The sequence below is a fragment of the Phacochoerus africanus genome, chromosome 3 (genome assembly GCF_016906955.1).
Source record: "Phacochoerus africanus isolate WHEZ1 chromosome 3, ROS_Pafr_v1, whole genome shotgun sequence".
NCBI lineage: Eukaryota > Metazoa > Chordata > Mammalia > Artiodactyla > Suidae > Phacochoerus > Phacochoerus africanus.
In genome coordinates this window covers 74,106,768-74,133,617 of record NC_062546.1, presented here as the reverse complement: position 1 = coordinate 74,133,617, position 26,850 = coordinate 74,106,768, and the positions used below count along the sequence as shown (strand labels likewise).

General features: G+C 34.6%; 1 protein-coding gene across 1 annotated transcript in view; it reads right to left on the bottom strand.

Moving 5' to 3' along the window:
- The window catches only part of LRP1B (LDL receptor related protein 1B), a 1,901,444-nt gene that overhangs the window by 1,780,288 nt on the left and 94,306 nt on the right, over positions 1 to 26,850 (bottom strand). The gene's annotated exons all lie outside the window — the stretch shown is intronic.

Here is a 26,850-nt window from a genome sequence, read left to right as displayed (position 1 = left end):
GAGAGACCTTTGCATGCATGTTATATTCAAAGTTCCTGGTATACAGTAGGTATTTAATATATTATTTGCTACATTTTTGTTCCCTTGTCCTCCATGCACCAGTGGGTAGAAATCCACGTTCCAGATCTGCAATCTGTCTTTTTCTCCAAAGAAGTTGAACTACTCCAAACCCCACTACCTAGAATCCTGTTAGGCTGCTGAAGATCAGGTAAACTATGCACTGCAGGATTATGAGTTGTTCAGCCAAGGAGTATTCTGAATTTAAAAAGCATTCCTGGACATTAAGTTATTTAATTCTAAGGAACGCTAGTTCAAATGGAGGTATTTCTGAAACTGGTTCAGGCTATATATTTTTGTTGCATATTTGGAAAGGGACTTAACCTCAGTGTCTCTCATAACTGGCACAAGAGACACTGTCTCCTCCTCCTGGAAATAATGCCTTGGAATGAGAAGTTATCCCAATGGAAGAAACAAGGAAATAAGGGCAAATGAAATGATAAAGTCCATATGAGACATCTTTTTGCCTGATTTATTAACTTTTATTTCCATGTGCAACAATGAAGCTATCCTGATTTATGCTTTTCTCTAGGCTGTGCTTAGTTTTACGTGTTACCAAGAGTTGGCTCTTGCTCCTCTCTTAGGCATCATCTTGCACCGGTCCTCCACGTGCATCCCAATCTCCTGACATGCTGACCTACATATAGACTCACAGTTTTTCCCCACAAGGTAGGAGCACTTATGATTTTTACATGTGTTGCACAGAATCCTCTCACTCAATTTTGCTTTTAAGTGCAAAATTTTACATCTAAAAAGAGTATACACAGTGAAATCTGTAGGCATATGCAAATATATTATTATCAAAGGCATCTTTGATTTGTAAAAACACTACAATAATATTATATGGGTTTTTTTAACCTTTTTTTGTTTTTTTTTTACCAGTTTTTTTTTATTTTTTTACAGAATAAAATACATATATTTAAACACAATTACATTCACACAGATTATTATATCATGGATTTTAAGAAACAGATTAAGTGACTCCCTCTCAAGAAGTGGAATAGAAAATATGCTGAGACAAATAGGAAATTTTTTCTATACTTTATCCCATTTTGTATGGCTTTCATCTTTACTATTTAGTATTATCTATTACATTTCAATTTTTCTTTAAAAATTAGCATCATATTAAAATTGTGTATATTATGAAACTAAAATTTATAAAGAAGAAAGCCTTATGTACCATTAAATATTTTATATAGAATAATAAAAAGAATAACTTAACTGGTAAGAATAACAAAAATAATACACCCTCTGAAAATAAGTAAAATATAAACTGCATAAATTGGTTAAAAAATAGTGTAATTATATAAATATGTCCTCACAATTTGTTACATCTTATTGATTCTTCAGTACAGGCATTACACCATTCTAGGTGATGTGATAAACAAGACATTATAGACCTTACATCATACCATGGAGAGAAATGGTTATTAATAATACAATTGCAGAACTGTATCATTTAATTGTACAGTTGCATTATTTAATTGTAATTATCATAAATTCTTTGATGGAAAAGAAATCAGAATCAGATCTAAGAAGACCTCAGCATTCCAAGAATGATGTCAAATGATTGTTTTATAGTTGTTGGTCTCTTAATTGCAAGTACATCTCCAGTGTCCTGCATTTGTACCCACCTCTTCTCATGATTTTTGATTTTGGTGGTATAATTGTGCATGGATGATTTTGTATCTTTACTGTATATACACCTTTACTGGTGAGCCTTGTCATTTGTGGAATTTTTGTTCCCTGTTGATGGCTTTTCTTTTCTGCCTAGAGAAGTTCCTTTAGTAGTTGTTGTCAGGCTGGTTAAGTGTTGCTGAATTCTCTCAGCTTTTGCTTATCTGTGAAGGTTGTGCTTTCTCCTTCAAATCTGAATGAGAGCCTTGCTGGGTAGAATAATCTTGGTTGGAGGTTTTTTCCTTTCATCACATTAAGTATATCATGCCACTCCCTTCTGGCCTGCAGAGTTTCTGCTGAAAAATCTGCTGATAACCTTATTGGGGTTCCCTTGTATGTTATTTGTTTCTTTTCCCTAGCTGCTTTCAAGATTTTCTCTTTGTCTTTAATTTTGGTTAGTTTGATTAATATGTGTCTCAGTGTATTCCTCCTTGGGTTTATTTTATATGGTACTCATTGTGTTTTTTGGATTTGAGTGAGTGGTTCCATTCCCATGTTAGGGAAGTTTTTGGCTATTATCTCTTGGAATCTTTTTTTCTGTCCCCTTCTCTCTCTCTTCTCCTTCTTGTACCCCCATGATATGGATGTTGGTGTGACTCTCTTCATTTGTTTTCAATCTTTTTTCTCTTTTCTGTTCTGCATCCATAGTTTCCACTAATCTGTCCTCCACCTCACCTATTCCTTCTTCTGCCTCCTGTATTCTGCTGTTAGCTGCTTCTAGTGAATGTTTTATTTCAGTTATTATATTTTGCATCTCTTCTTGTTTAAGTTTTATATCTTGTATCTCTTTAGTCAGTGCTTCCTGTAAGTTATCCATCTTTGCCTCCAGTTTATTTCCAATGTCTTGCATTATCTTCAGCATCAACAATCTAAAGTCTTTTTCCTGGAGGCTAAGAATCTCCTCATGGCTTAGCTGACTTTCTGGGGTTTTTCCTTTCTCCCTCATCTGAGTTATAGTCCTCTGTCTTTTCATTTTGATAGGTTTTTGGTGGGGTGACCTTTTTACAGATACTAGAGTTGTAGCTTCTCTTACTTCTGGTGTCTGCCCCCCATTGTGGCTGAAGTGAGTATGCGGGCTTGCTGTAGGCTTCCTGATGGGGGAGGCTGATGCCTGCCCACTGGTTTGTGGAGCTGATTCTAAACCCTCTGGTGGGTGGGGCTTAGCCTCTGGATGGGATTAGAGGCAGCTGTGTGCCTGAGGGTGTCTTTAGGTAGCCTGTTTACTGAGGGGCAGGGCTGTGATCCCACCTGGATTGTTGTTTGGCCTGGGGCTTCTCAGCATTGACTGATGGATGGGGCCAGATTTTCCCAAAATGGTCACCTCCAGAGACAGGCAAGCTGCTGAATATTCCTGAGAGCTTTTCTTTCAATGTCCATCACTCACAACAAGCCACATTCACCCCTGTTTTCCCAGGATGTCCTCCAAGAACCCAGATTCCTATGGAGACCTCACTCTGCCCTGGGAAACAGTGCACGTGAAAGTCCACGTGTGCCTTTTAAGAATGGGGTCTCTGTTTCCCCGAGTCCTGTGGAGCTCCTGCACACAAGCCCCACTGGCCTTCAATGCCAGATGCTCCAGTGGCTCTTTCTCCCAGTACCAGATCCCCACACGTGAGGGTTTGATGTGGGGCTCAGAACTCTCACTCCTGTAGGTGAGTCTCTGTGAACCAGTTCGTTTTCAGTCTGTGGAGCTTCCCACCCCAGTGGTGTGGGGTTGTTTATATCATGAAATCACCCCTCCTACCTCTTGATGTGGCCTCCTCTTTTTCTTCTGGAGTAGGGTATCTTTTTTAAGGTTTCTGGTCCATTTGGGTGGAGATTGCTCAGCCTTTAGTTGTGAATTTTGGTGTTTTTTTAGGAGAGAAGTTGAGCTCCAGTCCTTCTATTCTGCCATCTTAATCCTCTCTCCAATAATATTATGTGTTTTAAGACTTTATGGTTTTGTGACATATAAATATACATATATACACACAATACAATATATGTGTGTATATAAATGTATATTATATATTAATACATATACATGCATATATTGCATGTATACCTGTATGCTTCTCTCTATATATAATGGTATATCTATGTATTATAAATGTAATATATACATATACAATTGAATATATATACATATGGTTGTATATATGTATATATTGATATACATGCATATATGTGTTTATAGATGTATATATATTATATGATGGTATATAGATGTATATAATGGTAAATAGAGTTGTGAATATATATGTGTGTGTGTATATGTGTCTGTGTCTATTCATATAGATATATAGATACAGATAACATTTGTGCTCTATAGTACTTCCAAGGCTCTTGCACAAGTGGTTTTCAACTGGGGGCAATTTGGCCTCCCAGTGGACAGTTTGTCACAACTGAGGATGAGTGGTTGCTACTGGCGTCTAATGGCTAGTAGCCAGGGATGCTGCTAAACATGCTATTATACACAGAGTTTTCTGGCCAAAATGACAATCACATCAAGGTGGAAAAACCTTGTGTTATAGGTTTCTTTGCAAATAATGCTATAATAGAATACCCTCCAGTGTGCCCTGTGTCTCCAACATTAGATTAATATGACTGCACATTTGCTTTTAGGCTGTATCCTGCATACAGCTGATAATCACTTATATCAATTAACATAACTTTTTACAAGTAGTACTCAAGAAAGACAGTAGCTGATGATTTGGCATTAGGCTCCACCATCTTATCAGGGATAGAAAGCTGCATAGAATTCCTTCATCTACCACTGAAGAGACCACCTTGGGGAAAAACATTAATCATCAGGATGATGCAATCGTGCTGCTTTCTGCTTCATGTATTGTGCTCATAATTATGACTCCTTTCTTTGACAATAAGGTTAAAAATATTAAGCAAGCTCAATTGAGAACATATTTGTTCCTTCTCCTAGTGAGCGAGGCTTTAACAATTACTTGATTGAAGATCTGAGCTGTAGGTAGCTATAATTTTGCAGACTCGTTATATTATTTCTGGCTTACTTAAGTGTTGACTCATTTTGTACTGTCTGAGAGCTGAAAAGAAATCATTAGGGAAAGGCTAAAAATATCTTTGCATTTCCCTTCTATTGCTTCAATTTTATTTCTCTGATGTCTGCTCAAAATCATATTCAATACATATAAGGAATCTTGAAATCTTTCAAAAGAAGGGAAGCTCTTCCTCTTTTTCCCTAGTGCTCTCAGGGTGGTGTCATTTGATAATATAAATGAGTAGGTTTAATACTCAATCATTTCCCAAATATAATTTGACTGCTGAATGAGGTTTAATTTACATGATGATATAATTTCTCACATCAGAAAGCATAGCAATGCTTACTTTTTTTCCTGAGGTTAATGGTGATCTAGCTTAAAGCCTAAAATATAATTACAAAGAATATGCTTCAGGTGACAAAGGTAGTTTTGACAATGACAGACTATTGATAGCTTTTTAATTATACTTCTTTCTACCATAAGAGACTATATGCTTTCTGCCTCATAGTTAAAAGGCCTGCTGTTATGTTTTTAAAATTAATTTCCATCATAATTTAAACTTTTAACCTACCGATGATACTCCAGGTGACTGAAACCTCACCCCACCATTCTACAACCCTGAAATTATATTCACTGAAATTTAGGGCTATTTTCTTGGTTCATGAAATATAAAAGAGTACCTATCAAGAAATATATAAATATTAATTGACTCTCTTTTCATCTTTTTCACTTAATATTTTGTGACACTGAACAATTTTTTAAATTCAGATTTGTTTTGTTTTGTTTTTAGGTGAGAGTTCATCACTAGAAAAAGGTATAATGTAAGAAGAGGTGAATAATCTGTGATTTAGCAAATTAGAATTAATGGGAAAACAATAAAAAGTAGAAAAAATGTATTTTATGCAGAATCACTTATTCTTTGGTATGTACCTAGATATTTTGCTAAATATATTTTATAAAATAATAAAAATATTTTAAATGCCAAAATAAATATTATTGTCTTTATCTTTAAGGCTAAATTAATCAAAAATTAATTTTTTTCAAATTAGGTAAGCCCGATTATTTATTTTGATATGAATTTAGTTCCAATATTTTTATTGTATGCTTGATTTACATTACTATGTTGGTTTCAGGTGTACAACATAGTGATTCAGTATTTTTATAGATTTACACCATTTAAGTTTTTATGTATTAACAGCTATATTTCCTTGTATTGTACAATGAATCTTTGCTGTTTATTTATTTTATACCTGGTAGTTTGTCCTAACATTTTTAAGTTGATATTATTCACACAAAGTCAAACAGCCACATGAAAGCTGAAGATTTTAGTCACATATCCAGATGTTTGACTATATTAAATCAGTTTTTACTTTGGGTTTTCATTTTGTCGAGAAGATTATATTCTTTATCTCATAAATTCTATCCTTAGCACCTGATTCTTTATTCAGAGCCAAATTATGATCTGATAAATCAGATATATATTCTTTGTCGGTTTTATAAAGAAATTGTATTTCAATCTATTTTATGTCAGACTATGATAATGACAACCACAATATTTAGAGCTTAGTGATATTTATTACATAGCTATTTGGGTACCTTCATTTAACAGGAAGGAAAATTGATGTCCAAAACACAAAGTAGCATGTCCAAGACCACACAGTTATTTAGTGACAAAACATAGTGAAGCCTGGTCACCTGGCTCAGTTGGCATTCTACCTCACTTCTCAGTAACAGACTTTATAATGTTCATGAATTTTACAATCTACTTTTAGAAATTAAATGGCCAAAGTAGAATTTTCAGATTTTACAAAGACAAGGAAGAGCAGCATAGTTTCTACAATATCAAATCCCCAATGTTTTGTGTAACATTCCACATGGTCCCTAATCTGTCAGGTTTTAAACTTCTATAGGCTTCAAACACTCATCAGTAAAATTGAGCAGCAAATTTTGAGGATTATATGATATGATAATTACAATGTGCTTAACACTCCTGTAGACAGAGAGGGATTAGAAAAAGTGCAGAAGTTTGAAAATACTAGGCGGATTTAAATAGGAGGAAAGGAAATGAATGCCTAATATATATCTTTTTCTTAGGAACCTACTATGTGCCAATTGCTGTGCTTGTGCTGAGCATCAGGATACTAAGGCTTTGGGTACTAAAATAAATTCTTCAGTTCATTTAACTCATGTGGTTGAATTCATTATTAAGAATTCATTATTATTTTGTTCAAATAATATAGAGCTGGAACCAAACTGGAAAGTGTGAAAAGGAATGGGAAGCCATAGTTTGGAAGCCATTAAAAGTACCAATGTGGAGTATAGTATCTAATCTAAAAAAATATCACTCTATTGATTTTACTGTAAAAACTTTTTTACAATAGATTAGCTTAGAGTCAAGCTAGTTAGGAAATTAATACATTTTGATCAATATGAACTTTGCAGGCATTTAGCATACATGGATGAATAAAAAATTACAGAAAATTTCTTAGACATGCAATTATCATACCCCCCAAATAAATCACTTACCCTTAACAAAACATACAGCCTGAAAAGTGAAAAAAAAGAAAAGAAATGATTGTGAGAACTTTTGAAGAAGACTTGATGACTGGTTAATAAGAAAAAACCATTTCAAAAGTTATTATTTGTCAAGTGAATGAGTTGTTCTAGAAATGTTAATTGAAATTAAAAAAAAACATGAGTGGGGGGTCTGGATTGTATACTAGGTAAAAGGGAATAATTGAAAGACAGTGGAATATGTTTCTATTTTTGATGGCTTTAGTCTGGAATTCTAATTAGCATCTATTTTGTAGCATATATTTAAAAATGAACTACTGAGTCATGAGATAAGCAAAATTATAGCTGAAAATGCTTTAGAGTCAATTTCAAAAGAGTAAGAGTTGAAACTCTGAAAATAAATACATCACTGAGGGAAGAAGTATGTCAAGTTAAAAACTGTTATCAGAGACTATAAATGCACATTTTTTAAAATTACTCAATGTAAATGCACATTTTTATGTGAAAAGAGGTGGAAACCAAAAAAAAAAAAAAAGGGATGTCACAAAACAGTAAAACCAAGTTGGAGCAGAATCACAAAAATCTTTATAAAGAAGTGGATGTTTGATTGTCAAATACTGGAAGCACATCCAATACAAGGAAAATGACAGTTATTGGAGTTGGCTACTGTGTGGTCATGGTTACCATCCTGAGTGTTGGCGAGGGGTGAAGGCAGAAAGTAAGGACTGCAGAGAAGATAGGTGGTAAGGAATTAAAACTGTCAAGAGGCAGACCTGCAGTCCCCAAAGCCTATGTCAGAGAATTAATTAATTTGAAGAAGACATTTTCACTGACCCATGGAAAAATTGGGTGGGGGAAAGCTAAAAGTAAACTAAAACAAATCATAAGATTACATTAATACGTATTTCCTATGTTGGGGGTTTAAATCCTTTTTCCTAACAAAATTATAGTAATGAGAGATATAATTTTGTTTAATTGTTTTTTTTATGGTAAAACAAAAATGTTAGCAACCATGAATTGACTCGCTAAATCTTCTTTTATAAATATTACTGGTCATCAGAAATCAAAGTTATGTGGACTCAAGGAGAAGAATACCTTTAAGGATGAATACTGTGGATCTGAATTCAAGAAGACAGTATCTAGATGAGGTGACTGGGTTACCCTAAAGATTTATAAACTGGGTAAAAAAGCAAAGAAAAATACTCAAAAAAAATATTCAAAGTAGGAGTACTAGTTAATAGATGCTTAAATGAAGTAAGAAGGAGGGATATAAAGACAAAAGATATAAGCGTTCACTTCAGAAAGATTCCTGAGGCAGGAATTTGATGAAACGATGCCATAATTTAGTGTCTATTCTTGTCTTTTCATAATGCATTTTCCTTTTACTCAATATCCATACAGAAATAGAACATGAATTGTGACTATCACTTAAACTGAAAAATAAATATTTTGTTATGAATATATTATACAATGAATATATTACACAGGATTTTACTCATCCATGCTTTATATCTGAAAGGAATATTTATCTATTCATCCATCCATCCAACCAATCATATTTCCACATATTTGGAAAATATTAATTTCCAGCATAGCTCAAGTTTTATATACACAGGTATTCTTCCTGTAACTTCCAGGGAGTCAGGTATTTCCAGTGATGCATCTAAATTTTAATTTGCCTAAAAGAACTGGCCATACCTGTGATTTAATGTCCATACAGAATTATTCCATGATTTACTAAGTTTCTAGAAAACCAAAGTGAGATATGTAATAAAGATATTTTTTATAATTAATAAATGTATAATAACAAAGATACACAATGAATAATTATACATAATACATAATGCTTGATATGTAATATGTATAATAAAGATATTTTCATATAATTAAAGATGGATTCAATAAAACACCATTCCCTCCCAGTAATATAATACATACTGCAGTGCATATTTACCTGATTTTATATGTGGAAATTCATGGCTATTGTCATTGTTCAATCTTTCAAGTTCCTATGTCTTATAACAGCCTGGTAGACGGTAGGTACTCAACAATTATCGTGTTGAATTATAGAAAAATACTTGTAAATTGTTTGGTGTGAAGCAACAATTCTATTTGTGCTCATCTACTTCTTATATATGTTTGCCACCATTTTTGTGTGTTTTTACAATTATTCTAGTTTACCTCCAAAGAATGAATACATTATAGCAAGGTTTTGCATTTCAATGGTCTTTCATTTGTTATTTAAAACATTATGTGCTATACATAAGATTTCCTCTGCCTTGGTGCGAAAAAGTTAAGGCCCTTTATGTGGCTGGAATGAGTTATCCACTAATATTTATGTATTTTATAACAAATCGTTGGTCACTTCTGCTGATTAAATAAGCCTATAATAACACAATTATTCTCCTTAAGTTGTAGTTGCTATTTAAATCATGCTGTCCCCTTTACCTGGAATGACCATGCCACTTTTTTTTTTTTTGGTCTTTTTACAGCATATGTAAGTTCCCAGGCTAGGAGTCAAATCAGAGCTGCAGCTGCCAGCCTATGCCACAGCCACAGCAACACCAGATCCAAGCCACATCTGCAACCTATACCACAGCTCATGGCAACAGCAAATCCTTAACCTACTGAGCAAGGCCAGAGATCCAACCTGCATCCGCATGGATGCTAGTTGGGTTCTTAATCCACTGAGCCGCAACAGGAATTCCATGTCACTTTTTAAATAAACATCTTCCTTCAGGTGAAAATGAATAACCAAAAGTCAGCCATATTAGGACATAGACACCTAGATTCTAAACTTGTGATGATAGTGTGAATTAAGTCAATCTATTCATAATAACTTCCTTTAGATAATACAAAATTGTTCAAATAATAAAACAACTTATTGTAATAGAATTTTTCTGTGGTTCTTTTCATAACTTTAACTTTTCCTATATATTTTTATCTTTAGATTGATTCTCCAAAAAAAATTCATCCCACATTTAATGTAGCTTTCTAGTTTTGTCTAATTTCATCTAATTTAAGTTAAAAGAAATACACCAATCCTGATGCAAAATACTTCTCTTTTTTCAGTCACAAAGTCTGCATGAATCAGATTTTTATCCATCTCAAAAATGTGCCCATGGAGTTGCCATCATGGTGCAGTGGTTAACGAATCCGATTAGGAACCATGAGGTTGCGGGTTTGATCCCTGGCCTTGCTCAGTGGGTTAAGAATCCGGCGTTGCTGTGAGCTGTGGTGTAGGTTGCAGACGTGGCTTGGATCCCGCATTGCTGTGGCTCGAGCTTAGGCTGGTATCTACAGCTCCAATTCGACCCCTAGCCTGGGAACCTCCTTATGCCACAGGAGCAGCCCTAGAAAAGTCAAAGACCAAAAAAAAAAAAAAAAAAAAGTGCCCATGTCCATACAGATTAATTCAAACACAGAAATGAATAACTGTCAAATTAGGAATTAGTATTTATATTTAATGAAATTCCAAGGCTGACTCACACTTTTTTCCTTCAAAGCTAGATTTGAAGCTTTCACTATCAAGATAAATGCCTAAATTCTTCACTTCACATTACCTTCTAGATAGATGTGTCTTACATGTGTGTACTAATTGTCTGTAAAGATCTGGAATTTAATTAAAATGCACAGTAGAATTCAAATTAAGTTATAGTTTTAGATTATATATTCCTGGGAACATTACAGCCTTCATCTTGCTGGCTTTTCAGTGTTTCATAGAAAAGCTTTATTAAAAAGGGCTTAAAGTGAGATTAATTTAAGTTTAAATTGTCACTTACAGAACTCTTCCAGCTAGCCTGAAGCAAAATTACATCTAATTTAAAACTAGAAAAAAAAATTTAGCCTTCTCAAATCTTTTAACTAGTACTAACCCTTATTTCATTTTTAATTTCTATAATCTGCAGAGAAATTAACCATATTGTATAGACCATCAGTTAGTCTAAATTATTGAAGAGGACTACAAGTGTATGACTATATGTGTAAGTACACATGTTAGCTCAATAGTTTAGGGGTGGGCAGAAAAATATGGTGAGTTTGCTAATTATAATACAGGATTCTCTTGGGGTATTCTTTGACTCCTCATGTTCACTTCCACCACAAATCCAATCTATCAGAAAATTATACTGCCCTACCTTCAATTTATATCTAGAAAGTTAACTATTTCTTATCACCTGTACTGCTACTATTCAAGTTACCATTGTTAACTCCCTGCTTGTTATAGTAGACTCTGACTAGATTCCCATTTTTACCCTTCCCCACTACAGTCTATTCTTAATGCAGTATTCAGAGTGATGCTAGAAACAGTGATGCAAAGTAATGCTAAATCAGGTCTTGGTGCTCCTGGGCTCAAAACTCTGCAATGGTTTCCATCTTAAGTAGAGTAAAAGCAGTCCTTATGTTTACCAACAAAGCCCTGTAACATCTGACCCAGCCAAACTCCCATCTCAGAACTCTTTCCTTGGCTGCTATTTCTTCCCCAAGAGCTCCTCTCCAAATAGTCACAGCTCTTCAAATACTTGCACAAATGTTACCTTTTCATTGACGTATTCCTTAAAAATTGGATTTAAAATTATAATTCCCTCCACTTCCAAAGTCTTCAATCCTTTTTTCCTCTTGTATTTTTGCCAAGGTCATTATCCCTTTCTAAACTATATCATTTATAGATATGATTATTATCTATCTCATCGTCTTAGAGTATGATCTCCCTGTGAGAAAATATTTTTATTTGTTTTGCTCACTGATGTACTCCTAGCATCTAGAAAATTTTTTGGAATATAGACTATCAAGGAACAAGGTAGATACAATCAGAGGGCCATGGCAGTTCACAGAAGAATAAATAGGTCAGAAATCAGGAGACATTTGGTATAGACCATAAAGGATGATGGGGAAAGAATGGAGGTAGGGGAGAACTGAAGCATGCTGGGAAGTGTCTAGTTCCCTCAGACTCAGGAACACACAGAGTTGAGTTTTGGAAGATGAAAGAGATGTATTGGGAGGTGTAGGGCCTTGAATGGCAAGGATAAGGAACTTATACTTCACAGGTATTTTTTTGGTTTATTTTTTCCCCTGTGATAATCTAAAAGACAGTATACTAATGAGTGCAGGCTACTAAGCTGATAAAACTGTTCAGACTAAATAAACTGTGACTACAAAAGGATTTTCTATCTAACTCTACCATCTCCCAAATCATTGTATATTTTCTGCTATTTGCTAGCTCAACTTTTATTTTGTGCTTCTAACTACTGAAAATGTTCAGTGAGTAGCTTAGCTAATTAGAACTTATTTTGAGCCTATGCATGAAATAGAGTAACTAAAAAAAAAAAAAATTAAATAAATAAAAAATAAGCCTTCCCAGTGTGTGAATTCTTGGTTTATGGTGTAGGTTTAATTAGAATTGGATTAGAATCAAGATCGAGGGTGGTCATACATCTTCTAATTAATTTTAGGATTTAGCATTTGAACTCTTCTGCAAGTTCAGGTCAATTTTACTGTCTCGCTCTCTTGATTCTTGCTAGAAAAGCAAAGCCGCTGGTAAATGTTCCTTCTGGACGCTAATTGCAAAATTGCAAAATCTACTTCCGTGAGTGACAGTGTAAGTACATGTGGCCTCACAAAATAGAGCTTTCTAATTGCATTCCTATAACAAGTGATTGAATATTAATATCATAATAAACACTAGGCTCATATTAACTTAGGTTAGAAGAAACCAACAAAGCTTTGACAATACAGAAAACACGTTCTCCTATACGAGTCCCTAATACTTGACATTCTTATGTGCCTCTCTTGTTCTAAAGATACAAAGATTCTCAATCAAGAACCATTATAAATGAGACAAACAATATTATTAGTGGCACTGCCCAATACACTCAAGTTTATTTACTCTATGATTCATTTTTCAAGACTTTTTTGGTAATTTGTGTGTGTGTGTCTGTGTGTGTACGTTACACTAGGGGAAAAAACATCCCACAACAGTATTATTTCACTTTTTAAGTTCATATTAAAATTCACAGAGTAAATCAGGACTTAACTAAGTGGAAATGTACTATAAAATACCAATTTTATCATGCTTGTTTCACTTTTAAACCATCTATGCTAATAAACAATATATTAGTAATTTTATAAATATCACAGTAACAAAATTCTCTCCAAAGGAAAGTAGATACAAGTTTAACTTCCTGCTCCAAGCAGAGATTTTATACATATTTAATTTGATGTGTATCATTTGGTACTAGTCCTAATTGGAGTATAGCTTATTATAAGGAACCTCTAGTGATATATAATTTACTCATAAAAAATTAGCAGCCCTATGGTATGTTGCAATGATATTTAACAGAAAAAAAATAGAATACAATAAAATTAACAAACTTTCCTAAAGATTCACTATATACAAGATAAAACAAAAAATATACTATCTATTTTCACATAAGGATGAAGAACATTTTTAAATATTCTCAATAAGATGACCTTTTGTTTCACTGCACGATATTTGTCCTTGTTAAGCCCTGGTGCCAAAAGATTATTGCATTTTAAAGCTATTTCAAGGCTAAAAATATTCAGAATTTCTACTTCATAAAAATGTAAATTTGCATAAAGTGATTTACACTCTTAGAACACAAGGAACATGAAACTAGATTCATCTTATTACATTAGGACTTGTGAATGTCAGATCAGAAGTATATATTTTGATTACTATTTTTATAGGAATATAATGAAAGTTCACTTGATAGTTCATATTTTTAAGAAAAGCAGGCCAATGCTGGGCTAATTAAACAATCTTGCTTTGTTTTTACAACATGAGTAGAAAAATAAAAAGAAAGAAAAAAAAACCTCTAAAATGAGTTATTTAAAACAATGTAAAAAAGTCAACAATGAAATACTTTTAAGAATGGATGGCATAATCTTTTCTATGTTTACACTTGAAAAGTTAATTATGTGAATTTGAAAGAATTCATTTTATAATTTTTTTACTTTGTTTTATACGAGAGATGCATTTTTATTGTTGTTAATGGTACCTACTCAAAGGAACTTAAATTCTTAAGTATTTGCCATTCTAGGCATATCTTTGCTTGGACTTTTTTGTTTGTTTGTTTCCAAGGCTATAGATAATTCTACAGAATAATTTTTTATTAAGTCATGTGAAGTGTTTAACAACTAAATTTCATAAATATACTTTGCTGTGTCTAGACAAACATGCTAAATAACTGTGGAGTCTAGGCAGCACAATGGCGCAAAAAGGCACCATATTCCATCAGAAGGATTATATCTGCATCAACTGCAAATTTACCCTTGTTCTAGGCCTTTTTTTCCATAATCTCAATTCCAATGTCAGATTTAAACAAGAATTTTGCATAGCTTCTGATTTGAAGGTTTACCTTTGCCCATATTTTATTATATATAGTAAATTGACTCAATAAATATCTCCTCCCCAACCCAATGTCATTGTGGCACATTGGTCTATGACAACTTTCAGTGTAATTCCTCACTTTTTGGTATTCAGCTTAATTCCTCATTTTATTGTCTTGTAGTGACTTTATAACTCAATTCCATGACTTGAAGTAACTGGCACAAGCTCACAAAATCTCTCTTTAATGAGGTGATTTCTACTTTCTGGATGGAGTGAAGATTCCATTATAGCCATGTGCTTACCAAGAGCACATCCACTGTAGAACATGGCAGATCTTTTTAAATTTTTATTTATTTATTTATTTATTTATTGTCCATTCTGCAAGAACATTCACCTCTCTCTCAAGAAGAAATAAGCTAATTCATGCTAGAGGGTGGGCCAGTGACTAGGCATAAAGAGAAGACATTACTTCTCCCATGGTCATTCACATTTTAGCATGAGACAAAAATACACAATATCTTAATCCAATGAATGGCTCTCTAAGGGTGACATTCCAGGCACAATGGGAAGCTGTGTGAGGGAAAGACAGTTTGAGTCTGGGATGCAGATTTAGTCGATAATTCTCACATCTCATATTAGGTAAGTACTATTCTCTTTTTCTGTGTGCCAGTCTTGCCCTGTCTCTCTAGAGGATTTTTATGGCTATAGAGGAGATACCTTTACCCTTCTTCCACCAGGATTTGTTTCTATTTATATAGTAATACTATTGTTTCTCTCTAACAAGACTTTCATAGAGTATGTATTTTGTTATATATTCTCACTCCTTTAACAAAACCAAATATGTCTGCATGTGATCAATCAAACATAAATTCCATTTTGGGCCATGCTATCAGGCAGCTGTGCAAGAAAAAAAAAATATGTGTATGAATGTTTTTAGCCTCACATCACAGCTGTGAATGGAGGAGGTTTATCTGAGAGGCTAGGAAGCAGTATAAAGAGCTCAATCATATCACAGTATGCTAGGAAGCAAGTGATTACGAGAACCAGATTATAATTTGGTTTAACTATTGAAATGCACTTACTTCCCAGTTGCAATGGTATGAGAAAAAGGTATAGTCATCCTCAATGTATTTGCTAAAATTCTAGTCTCCTTGCTAAGCAACAGATGTAATACCTAGTTTTATACATAGAGGGATATAATTCGTGACAAGTTTAGCTCATTTTATTATTTTCTCAGGAAGTTATGTTTTTGTTTAAATGGAAAAACTGGATAGACATCTTGGTGACTGACATCAAAGCAAAAGGGAAACAACACTAACCAAGGAAAACCTAGCTGACAATTTGCTAGCTGTCAGCCAAGGAATGGCTCCACAACCCATTTTGCAAATGATCTGTACTTTCACTCCCATAATACTGACTAGAAATGTCACTTGCAGGAGTTCCCATTGTGGCATAGCAGAAACGAACCCAACTAGTATCCAAGAGGATATGGGTTCAACCCCAGGCCTCACTCAGTGGTTTAAGGATCTGGCATTGCTGAGAGCTGTGGTGTAGGTCACAGACATGGTGCAGATTCCGTGTTGCTGTGGCCATGGTATAGGCCTTCAGTTGTAGCCTTGATTTGACCCCTAGCCTGGGAACTTCCATATGCCACAAGTATAGCCCTAAAAAGCAAAAAAAAAAAAAAAAAGTCACTGGCAGATACATCATACACAAAGGCAGCAGCCATACAGTTTTACAAAAGGTCAGTTATAGATAGAAATAGTAGAATCTAAAACCTATATTTTATTCTGAAGAGATTAATTTTTAAGAAGTTACTGATACCAAAACAAGACAAAAATTAGGTAACAGAAAATATTAATTACTCAAGTGTACCATCTAAATGGACTATAATATACCAGGCACATGGTAAATTCCTGTGAAAATGCAAGCAGCCTGGGTAATTCTAGGGCCCCCAATATGAACCCTAACACCATCTATATACACTTACAAAGAAAGGCACACACAAATGAAAAATGTTTGTAACCAACATATGTTTACTGAAATAACCTAAAATATCCCTCAGAATATTTCAAGATTGAAAATTGAGAAAAAATAATTTATAGTTTTCAAAATACTGGAGAAAACACATATTGACCCTAAGGCAAATATACCTTTCTGATTTTATCTGGTACAAAGTTATTGGTTCCTTGATCAAACTTAGCTCCATCTTTTCTGATTATTGGGCCAAACTAGAAAGGTTTCCTGAACCCAGAATGAGAGGGTCTATGATCCCTCTCTGACCACAGCCACCCAGCAGCAATAACCATGATAATTAGACTTCCTGGTCACTTCTTCAACATCAGATGGCCCCCTCAACAGGACTTCCTGGAACATGGCGACTATCCTCTATTCTGCTGGTAGCTGACCTTTCTCAGCCAAGCCTCACATTTCAGCAATTTCAACAACTTAGGGCATTGGTTCTTCATTTCAGCTTGTATCAGAAGCACCTGGAGAACTTTTAAACCACAGAATGCTGATCCCATCCCAGAGTTTCTGATTCAGTAGACCTAGGATAAGGCAGTGCCCCAAATTATGGGGTCCCATCATTTCCCAGGTGATTCTGATGCCACCCATCCAGGGATCACATTTGAAGAATAAATGCCGTAAGTCCAAGTTGTTCTAACCTCCTTCACTTTCCTTGTATGCTTGTCAAGAGTCAGCTGAACTCCATTTTTTTAATTTATATTTTGCTCTTGAGCTACATAATTTTATAGAAAACAAAGCAACAAACCCTATTTGCTCGACCCTCTATTAATCTCATATTAATTGAATTCTCCAGGTTTACATGGCTAATCTATAATTTGTTTTTCCTTTTCTATTTGATTTTATTTGATCAGTAATTCTTCTGATACTTCTCTATAAAATCTACACCTGCCTCCTAAATTCACATTTGTGTGTTTCATTCTTCCAAACAATTATTCAACAGCTATTTATAAAGCATATACAAAGTAGAGATAAATAAAACATAAGTAGTTTTGCTTATAGTATTGCTGCTATAATAGGGTTTTTACATTCCAATTGAGAAGAGAGACAATAAAACAAAAAAATGTTAAATATAATTCTAGGTATTAATATGTGTGAGGAAGATAAAGCAGGAAAAATTGATGTTTCTTGATATGCTTCTAGTTTAATTAAACACTTTCTTTTTTCCTAGAAGAAATTTTCCTGTTTCTGACTGGGTACCTTTGTTATCCTGTTATTCATGGCCTCCCCTACCCACCACAGCTTCCCCACTTTTGTCAGTGAGCATGTGATTTCTACTTCCACATAATTTTTTTCTATCTTTACTTTTCCTATAACCATTTTTGGTCAGATTTTTTATAATATTTTTCTGGAACAGTTTAATCATTAACCTTCACATTACAATTTTCTGTAGGATGCACTTACCAGAAACAATGCCTTAGGATCTCTATGCTAACTCAATCAGCTTATCAATTCTATGAGGCAAGTATTTTTATATCCTCACTTAGAAATGAGGAAACTAAGGTGTTTTACTAAGTCATAGAACTTTGAATCCAGGTAGGAAGAGCCTAGAACCTGGGCTTTTAATAATAACATAGGACTATGATAATAACTGATTATGAGAGTGTAATACCAACTGCTGTGACAACAAGAAGGGCAACTATTAACTCCTCCCAGTGGCCTTGGGAAGGTTTATCAATGAGTAGTCTGCTGGCATAGGTCTCTTTTTTTTTTCTTGGTAGTTTGAGTGTGTCTTAGATTCCGTTCCTTAAAGAAGACAAATCCCTTTCTCTCAGGAGAACGACTTTTACATAGTGTGTGTTATAAAGTATTGATGAGTAGATTGGATAATTGATTTCTAATAACTTAGAAATAGAAAATAGAAAAATCTTTTTATACTAGGAATGAGAAATGTGCTTCTTTGAAAAATAATAGAAGGCTAAAGAAGTATAGACTTAGAATGATAATACGGATAAATAGATTTGACTTACTGCCTGGCAACTTCCACTATCCATAGCCTGTGTATCCACATAGAGTGAAGAGTGGAAGACTAGCTCTAACAAAGGTGAGAGGAGACAATGAAAACACTGACTAGATCTTAGAGTTATTTGGCCCATGAAACACATTAAAAAAACAGAGAAGATCAGCATTTCAAAACCCTGTCCATAAAACCCCTCAAGTTTTATTTTTGCCTCTTTCTTGGGAACTGTCAAATCACTGCCACCTTTAAAAGCGTAGTGACAGCTGTGCAAACTCTGGTAGAAGTTGATTCACATTTTTATTTCCATTTTAAACTTAAAAAACACATCTGTTAAGATATGAATTTTATGCTTGTGCTTCAATCAAGTTGTACCGTTTTTCTCTCTCAGCTTATATGTATAACCCTACTGAGATAGGTGAAAAGAAAAGCCTAATGTCACATTAATTGTTTTGAAGATAGTTCCTGTGACCAGGCATGACGTTTAATGTCACATCATGATTATCATATTCCTGAAAGACTGAATCTATGTGATAAATAGCACTTTGAGTCTTTTCTAAATCATCAACATTTCTTACAAAATATATTAGAAAGTGCGCGCGCACACACACACACACACACACACACACACATTTTCCATCCCAAAGAACCTCTAGGGACTAAAGTTAATAAGCCTTATTCAATTAGGTAAATTTTCTGAGAGGCTAACTCTAAACCCTTTTCCCCAGATGGTGAAGTGAATTGGCATTTATGTCATAGCCAAATATACATAAAAGTCCTTCAGGCAGTAAAGACTGTATTTTGGTAAGACTGGGGTGGGTACTACTTTTCTGAGGAGCATATCCCAATCTTAGCTTTAGTAACAATATTGCAGAGAAAATCAAAACACAGAGCTTGACTATTTACGTAAAAATATAATATGCTTTTGTTTTCAAATATGTAGTTTCTGGAGCTGTTGCGGCCAAAAGTGGGTTATTTTTCATATTTCCCCATGGTACATCTTGTCTCCTCCTAAGAAGAATTGCCTTTCTCATATGACAAGGAAAGAGAAACATGAGCACAGAGCCAAAATTTCTCAAGTTGACAGCAACTCTGACTTTTATGGGTGCTACAAGAATATGATCTATTCACTTGTAGCAGCTAGAAAAGATTTTGTAATTCATACCAGATTGTGAAAGGTCACCCTTGCTCAGATGAAGCAGATGAGGGGAATTTGCATGTGCTTTGTGCACAGAGTGTGAGTAACATATATCTGACCACGTGAGTGAACAATGCTTCCCATAGAGCGTGGTCAGACTGCTGCATTCATCCACCATTGATGTGAATATGAGAAACCCAGAATTTATAATGCCCAACAGACTGTCTAGTCCAAACTTTTTATTTTGTAAATGAAGAAATTTAGATCTGTAGATATCACTCCTTTTCCAAATACTATGCTAGAAATACATGGAAAAGCAAATACTAGAACCCAGCATTCCTGATTTTCTTTTTGATCTTTCCATTACACTTTCATGACATATAGTGAGAATCTATAAATATGGAGATTTCCCATAGTAAATATGAGAAGGAGGACATATTTCCAACTTTCTCTGTCAAGAGAATGGGACAAAATATATGAATGGGATGTCTGCTACACCATGAAACAGGCTAACAGTAGCTGACCTTTATCAAGCGCTTGTCATGCGCCAGGCCCTGTTCTAACTCTCATATGCATTTATTCATTTATTCCTTCAATAACCCACTGAAATAGGTAGTACTATTATCAACTTTTTGATTAAAAAAAAACAAGAAAGATCACACAGGCTAAATAATGTCCCCAAGACTACACAGCTTGGAAGTAACACAGAGTTTACCTCATAACAACTCTGTAATACTCTTCCTAGTGCCTTGGAAATAGATATCAAGAGTGACAACATCTCTTTCATTTGAAATCTGCACTTTTGTTCTTTGACTGAGAGTAACTGTCTTTTCAGGACCTGGCACAGATTTTGCAGACTGGTACCAGTTTTAGATTGTCGCGGTTTTTTGTTTGTTTACTTGTATTTTCTTCTTAGGGCTGCAAGTGCAGCATATGCAAGTTCCCAGGCTAGGGGACAAATCAGAGGTGTAGCCACCAGCCTACGCCACAGCCACAGCAATGCCAGATGCAAGTTGAGTCACCTCTGTGGCCTACACCACAACTTGCAGCAACACCTGATCCTTAACACACTGAGCAAGGCCAGGGATCAAACTTGCATCCTCATGGATAGTAGCTGGATTCTTAACCTGTTGAGCCACAACAGGAATTCCCCAGTTTTAGTTTTTGATTCATTAGCCCACTCTTGGTTGAGAATGATTGAGTGAATTGTGCCTCAATTTATCACTATTTAAAAGAGAGAACATTAAAAAAAATTCATATTAACATTAAAAATATATTTACTCATTCGTTCAATCAGTAATTATTGATTCTCTACAAACAAAAATTGTTCTAGTTGTTAAGGAAGTGGACAGAGGGGATATTTTGCCTGGTTTACTTTTTAAAATTTTTACATCCAGTAAAACTATCTTTTTCTGATATAGAGTTATGAGAGACTGACAAATGCATAAGAATGTACTACCACCAACAAAATTAGAATAAATAATAAATCTATTCTTCATACTTGTGTTGTCTCTTCGAAGTCAGTCCTTCTATTGCCTCAACCTCTGGCAAACACTCATCTATTCTTCACTCTCATGGTTTTGCCTTTTCTAGAATGTCATAGAAATGGAATTACAGATTCCATTTTGATTCTGGCTTCTTTTACTTAGTGCATTTGTAATTTGTTGTGTATATCAGTGGTCCATTGCTTTTAAATCCAAGTACTGTTTCATTGTATGGCTGGACCCCTCTTTGTTTACTCATTCACCAGCTGAAGGACATTGGGGTGTTTCCCACTTTTTGGAATATGTACATCTTTGCTATAAACATTCACACAGAGATTTCATATTAATATAAGTTTAATTTCTCTTACATAAATGCTTAGAAGTGAAATTGAGGGTAATATGGTAAGGGTAATTTTATCTTTATAAGAAGCTGCCAAACTATTTCCTAAAATGGCCATATAACATTCTGTACTCTCACCAGCAGTGCATGAGTATTCCAGTTTCTTGGCATTTTCATGAGCACTTGGTATTGACAGCTTTTTTTTTTTTTTAATCCCAAGCCATTCTCATAGGTGCGTAGAGGTATCTCACTGTGGTTTTAATTTGCATTTCTCTAATTACTGATGATGTTGAGCATCTATTCATATGTTATTTTCCATCCTTACATCTTTTTTTGTGAAAGGCAGTTCAAAAAATTTGCCCATTTTTAATTGCTTTGTTTTCATATTATTGGCCCATCCATTTTTTTAACTCCCTTATTTACAACTGGCCATGACTAAATACTTAGATGACTCTGCTTTTCTTACTTCTACAATTGGCCAATCATCAGAGTCACCTGGAGAACTTGCTAAACATAGGTTTGTGGCCCCATCTCAGAGTTACTGAATCAGAACCTTCAGAGGCTGAATTTCAGAAATTTCAAAGAATCTCCCTATGGTGAAGTGCAAATGTAAGTAAAGATATCATTATATAATAATACACAATTACATAATAAAACAACTAAAATAATAATTACAAAATAATGACATAACCGAATTCTGGTGAGGATGTCAAAAAGCTTTTCTGGAATTTGTAAGGTATAAGTAAATAAATGCCCTAGTCTTGCTGATTGTATGCATCTCAGAATTTACTGATGCCTTGTTTTCTCCTATCCTGTTCTTAGAAGTACATAATCATAGAATGACAGATCTGGGAAAAGATATATTTGGTCTCAATTTATTTTCATATACAAACAAATTGGGTCCAAAATGGTAAAGAAGAGCAAGCTCCAAGAGGAAAAGCATTTAGTCAAAAAAATGTAGAAAAGCAAGAATGAAACACCTTTTCCTTACTTCAGAGTTGTTCACAAGTTGTTCTGGAAATGTCTCTCATTTTCAAAACTCTCAGCTTCCAACATCTTTCTACCATATCTGAATCTCTAGAAAACCTATCCTAATTTTCTTTGGTAACTTTTGTTCCCACAGCATTGTTTTGAGAAAACTCTCATGCATACTTCTCTAACTCTAGATTCTTGTCAGTTTCTGAAGATTGTCCCATTTGCTTTCTTTTTTTTTTCTTTTTGTGCTCAGAACTAGTTGATGCAATTAATTTCTGTTATGACAGCATGATTAAAGAGGTTGAATATATTAGATCTTGAAATAAAGACCTCTTTACTCAAATGACTGAATTCTGACTTTAACTTTTTTCTTCCCTATCCATTTTTCACTCTCCCATTACATTTGAAAGATATACATAATTAGTCCTTTATAGAAAAAAATATGCATGTTCCATTTTGATTTAATGTTTGAGTTTTAACACATCTGCATGGTTCATACATGTTTCCATATGTGTGTATTTCTTACATGTTAAGCCCCTTGAAGGTGGTGACTGGGTGGAATGCAGCTGCCTAAGGCATCTTGAATAAAACCAGTTATAATTATGCTTCTCTCAGTACTATGAAGATATACAAGAACAAGTCATATTAAAAAGCAGTCAATATTTACTTCTCATGTTCATTAAGGCAAGAAATGTGAATTGTAAAACCACTGCTAAACATATTAATGGTTATAATTTAAGTAAATTTATGGACTAGACTATTGGAGGGTTTATATATTTAGTAATGATTTTCATCCTTTGCTCATTACATAAAATGTTAAATGATAAATGGCCCTGGAATATTCCACAATTAAGCTGATACTGAGGAAGCAATGAAAATTAGATGGCTGATATCTGGAGGCTAGGATATTATGAAAGAATACTGTGGAGAGAGGTATAAGCTTTAGAGGTATAAGGCAATTTAAATCCTGAATTACTGAATTTAACCTTCCGAGCATATATTAAAATCAGGGGCCCACCTAATAAAGGCACAGGTAGACTTGCACTGGGAATGGAGTGGGGTGTAAAGCAAGTATAGGAAAGTTATTTCTGTAAGATTTTTATTAGAGATGATATGCCTAGGACTCATGACCTAGAAAGAAATCAGTCTTGATGGTAAGGGCAGGCCTTGGTGATATTAGCTATCTTGAAATTGGGACTGGTTATTCTAAATATTTAGTACCAACCAGTGTCATTGAAGTACTTTAGCTTTTCCCAGCCATAATTTATTAGATATTTGAAACCCAAATGTTCCTCAGTCCCACTCAAATCTATTTTTATCTCAGCTGATGTCACAATTTTGTTCCTATAGGACTGTCAAAGACAATTTTTTAAAGTTGCAGCATAATTTCAAGCTTTTTGTGTTATTTCTTATACCACCACATATTTTTACTCTGAATCATATACCTCGTTTGTCATATATGAGCTTTTTACAAGTCTACATACCAGGCTTTTATTTGTTTCTGTGTTAACTTTACCCATAATGTAATAGACTTTTGGGGTGTGTGTGTTTATATTGAGGTAAATGTGCACATACCAGATAGACAGACATATACCATCAAGTCACTGGAATAATTTGTATTTTCATATTATTGCTGAACTAAATACATCTGGCAGAAGTAGATAAATTTAGAGAAATGCTGATTTTCCTTATTCATTGAGAGGATTCACTTAGTGTACTGGTTTTCTCAAGAAAAATGACATATTGTCAACTGTTATCCCCATTCCCCACGATTGCTTTTCCAAATTTTCCTTCCTCCTTTATTCAACATCTGTTATAGGTTGGATTGTGCCCCTAAAATTCATATATTGAAGTCCCAAACCCAGTATCTCAGAATGTGAATTTATTTGGAAATAGAGTTCTTGCAAACATAATTGGTTAAGATGAGGTCATATTGGAGCATGGACAACACCAAATTCGATACAACTGGTATCCTTCAAAAAGAATGCCATGCGAAGAGACAGCCATGCATACAGGGAGAAGGCCTTGTGAAGACTGGAATTGCCCTATCACAGCAAAGGAATTGCCAGATGATAGGAGAAAGCTTGGGACAGATCTTGCCTAGTATCTTCAGGAGCATGAGTCTGCCAACACCTTGATCTGGACTCTAACCACAGAACTATGAGAATAAATTTATGTTATTTAAGCCACTCAGCGTGGGGGCTTTGTTAATAGCACCCATAACAACTAATAGAGCATCTATCCAAGATTTCTACAGGAGTCAATAAGAGGAACCAACTCATCCATTTCCTCCTTCCTGGCTGTTACATCATTTGGAGCTTCACCTGTTCTGCCCTCCTGTCAGGATGCACGTGTTAATCATTCTTTCCCATGCAAACAATCTCTTCACCATTGCTCTTGATCCCATCCTTTCTCATCGATTCAATTCCTTTTTCTGAATTATATGTCACCAATTTCTTAATTTCTGAATCCTGCCCCACAGCCCATAACTTTGGTCAGGTGTTTTCCTATTTAACAGCTGGAGAGTGACAAAGACTTGACTTTTTTTTTTTTTTTTTCCAGGGCTTCATCAGTGGCCCATGGAAGTTCCCAGGCTAAGGGTACATTCAGAGCTGTAGCTGCCAGCCTATGCCACAGCCACAGCAACATGGAATCCGAGCTATGTTTGTGTCCTACACCATAGCTCATGGAAACACCAGATCCTTAACCCACTGAGAGAAGCCAGAGATAGAACCAGCATCCTCATGGTTACTAACCTGGTTCACTACCACTGAGCCATGATGGAAACTCCTTGTTGCTGCTACTTTCTCAGCATTTTATGAAATCTGGTCTTCAGCCATACTACGTGTGGAAATTATTATCCTAAACGTTAGCACCCATGTAATTACTTAGTACCAAACAACTTTAATTATCTTACAACTTTTTAAAATTTTGACCTACAGAATATTTTTTTTCTTATTTTCTTTTTTAACAAAATTATATCTAGACATACAGGGTTTTAAGCCCTACAGTCTAGAGCTCTCCTTTATGGAGGACACTGAGGTTTCCTAGGGTAACAGGCTCTATCTTGGGGCATTGCTCCATTCAGCTCAGAATGGATGGGATAGAAGCTGCAGATGTGGGCAATAGAGGACTGGACACATTACACCATCCCCTCTCCTTTCCATCCTCTCAGCCACTGGCTGACTGATAAGAAACTTCTTAAATCCTAACACTATTTTATATATGATTCTGTCTGCTATTTTTTTAAGGAAAATCTTCTTACTTGTCTTCCCTGATACTACTTGACCAGGATTCTCTCCCTATTTTTTAAATTCTTTTTTTTAGGTACCTCATCCTTACATCAACATTCTTAATTTCTCTTAAGTGAATATAAAAACATCTCAATTTCCCCCTGTGAGATTCTGCCACCATCTTTGGCCCATTAAGAATCATTATTACCCTTAGACGCCAAGATGTTCCCAATTTCTATAATTTGCATGACTTTTTTTGTTTTGAAATATAATATATTACCTATTTAATAGGATCATTTACGCTCTACTCCTCCATAAATTGTATATTAGCCTGACTTCTGTACCCCACATTTCTCTCTTAAAATATCAGTTCAGTCCTTGTAATTTTACTCTTGAACTTCTTACTGTTCTTTATTTTCTTTCTCTATGGCCTGTTTCATCTACTTCCATACATCTATTATTCCATAGTTCATTATTCCATACACCCATTATGAATATAAAGGTATCCATATACCCATATATGCCTGTAACTTTTTTGACTGAATATTTTATTTTCTCCTAGAATCTATCCTTTCCCATCTCCCTACCCCCACACACTTCTTCTTTGCTGAAAAAGCAGAGATTGGTTAGGGTATTGGCCCTCACCCAAGCAGTTAAATGGCCAGAAAAAAAATGCCTTAATCCAAGTCCCTTCAGTGCAGCATAAATCTAAACCAGTCCTTTAACAAGAAACTACTGTATAGCACAGAAAAATCTATTCAATAATTTGTAATAATCTATACGGGAAAAAATAATGAATACATTTACATGTATAACTGATTTAATTTGCTGTACACCTGAAACTGATAGAACATTTTAAGTCAACTATATTCCAATAATTTAAAAAAATTCTGGTCATTTCATTTTTCTTCTATGAATTGTTTTGGGTAGGGGACTGTGTCCTAGACATTACCAATGAGATGAGCTCTCCTCTTAGAAGACAAGAAGAAGGTTTCCCACTAATAAAGTCAAATAGCAGAGTGAAATTTTGGGAAGGTCTGGTACTGAATTAAAGCAAGTTCCCAAACTTAAAACCCCTTTGGCAATAATAATTACTCCCTTTATTGTTA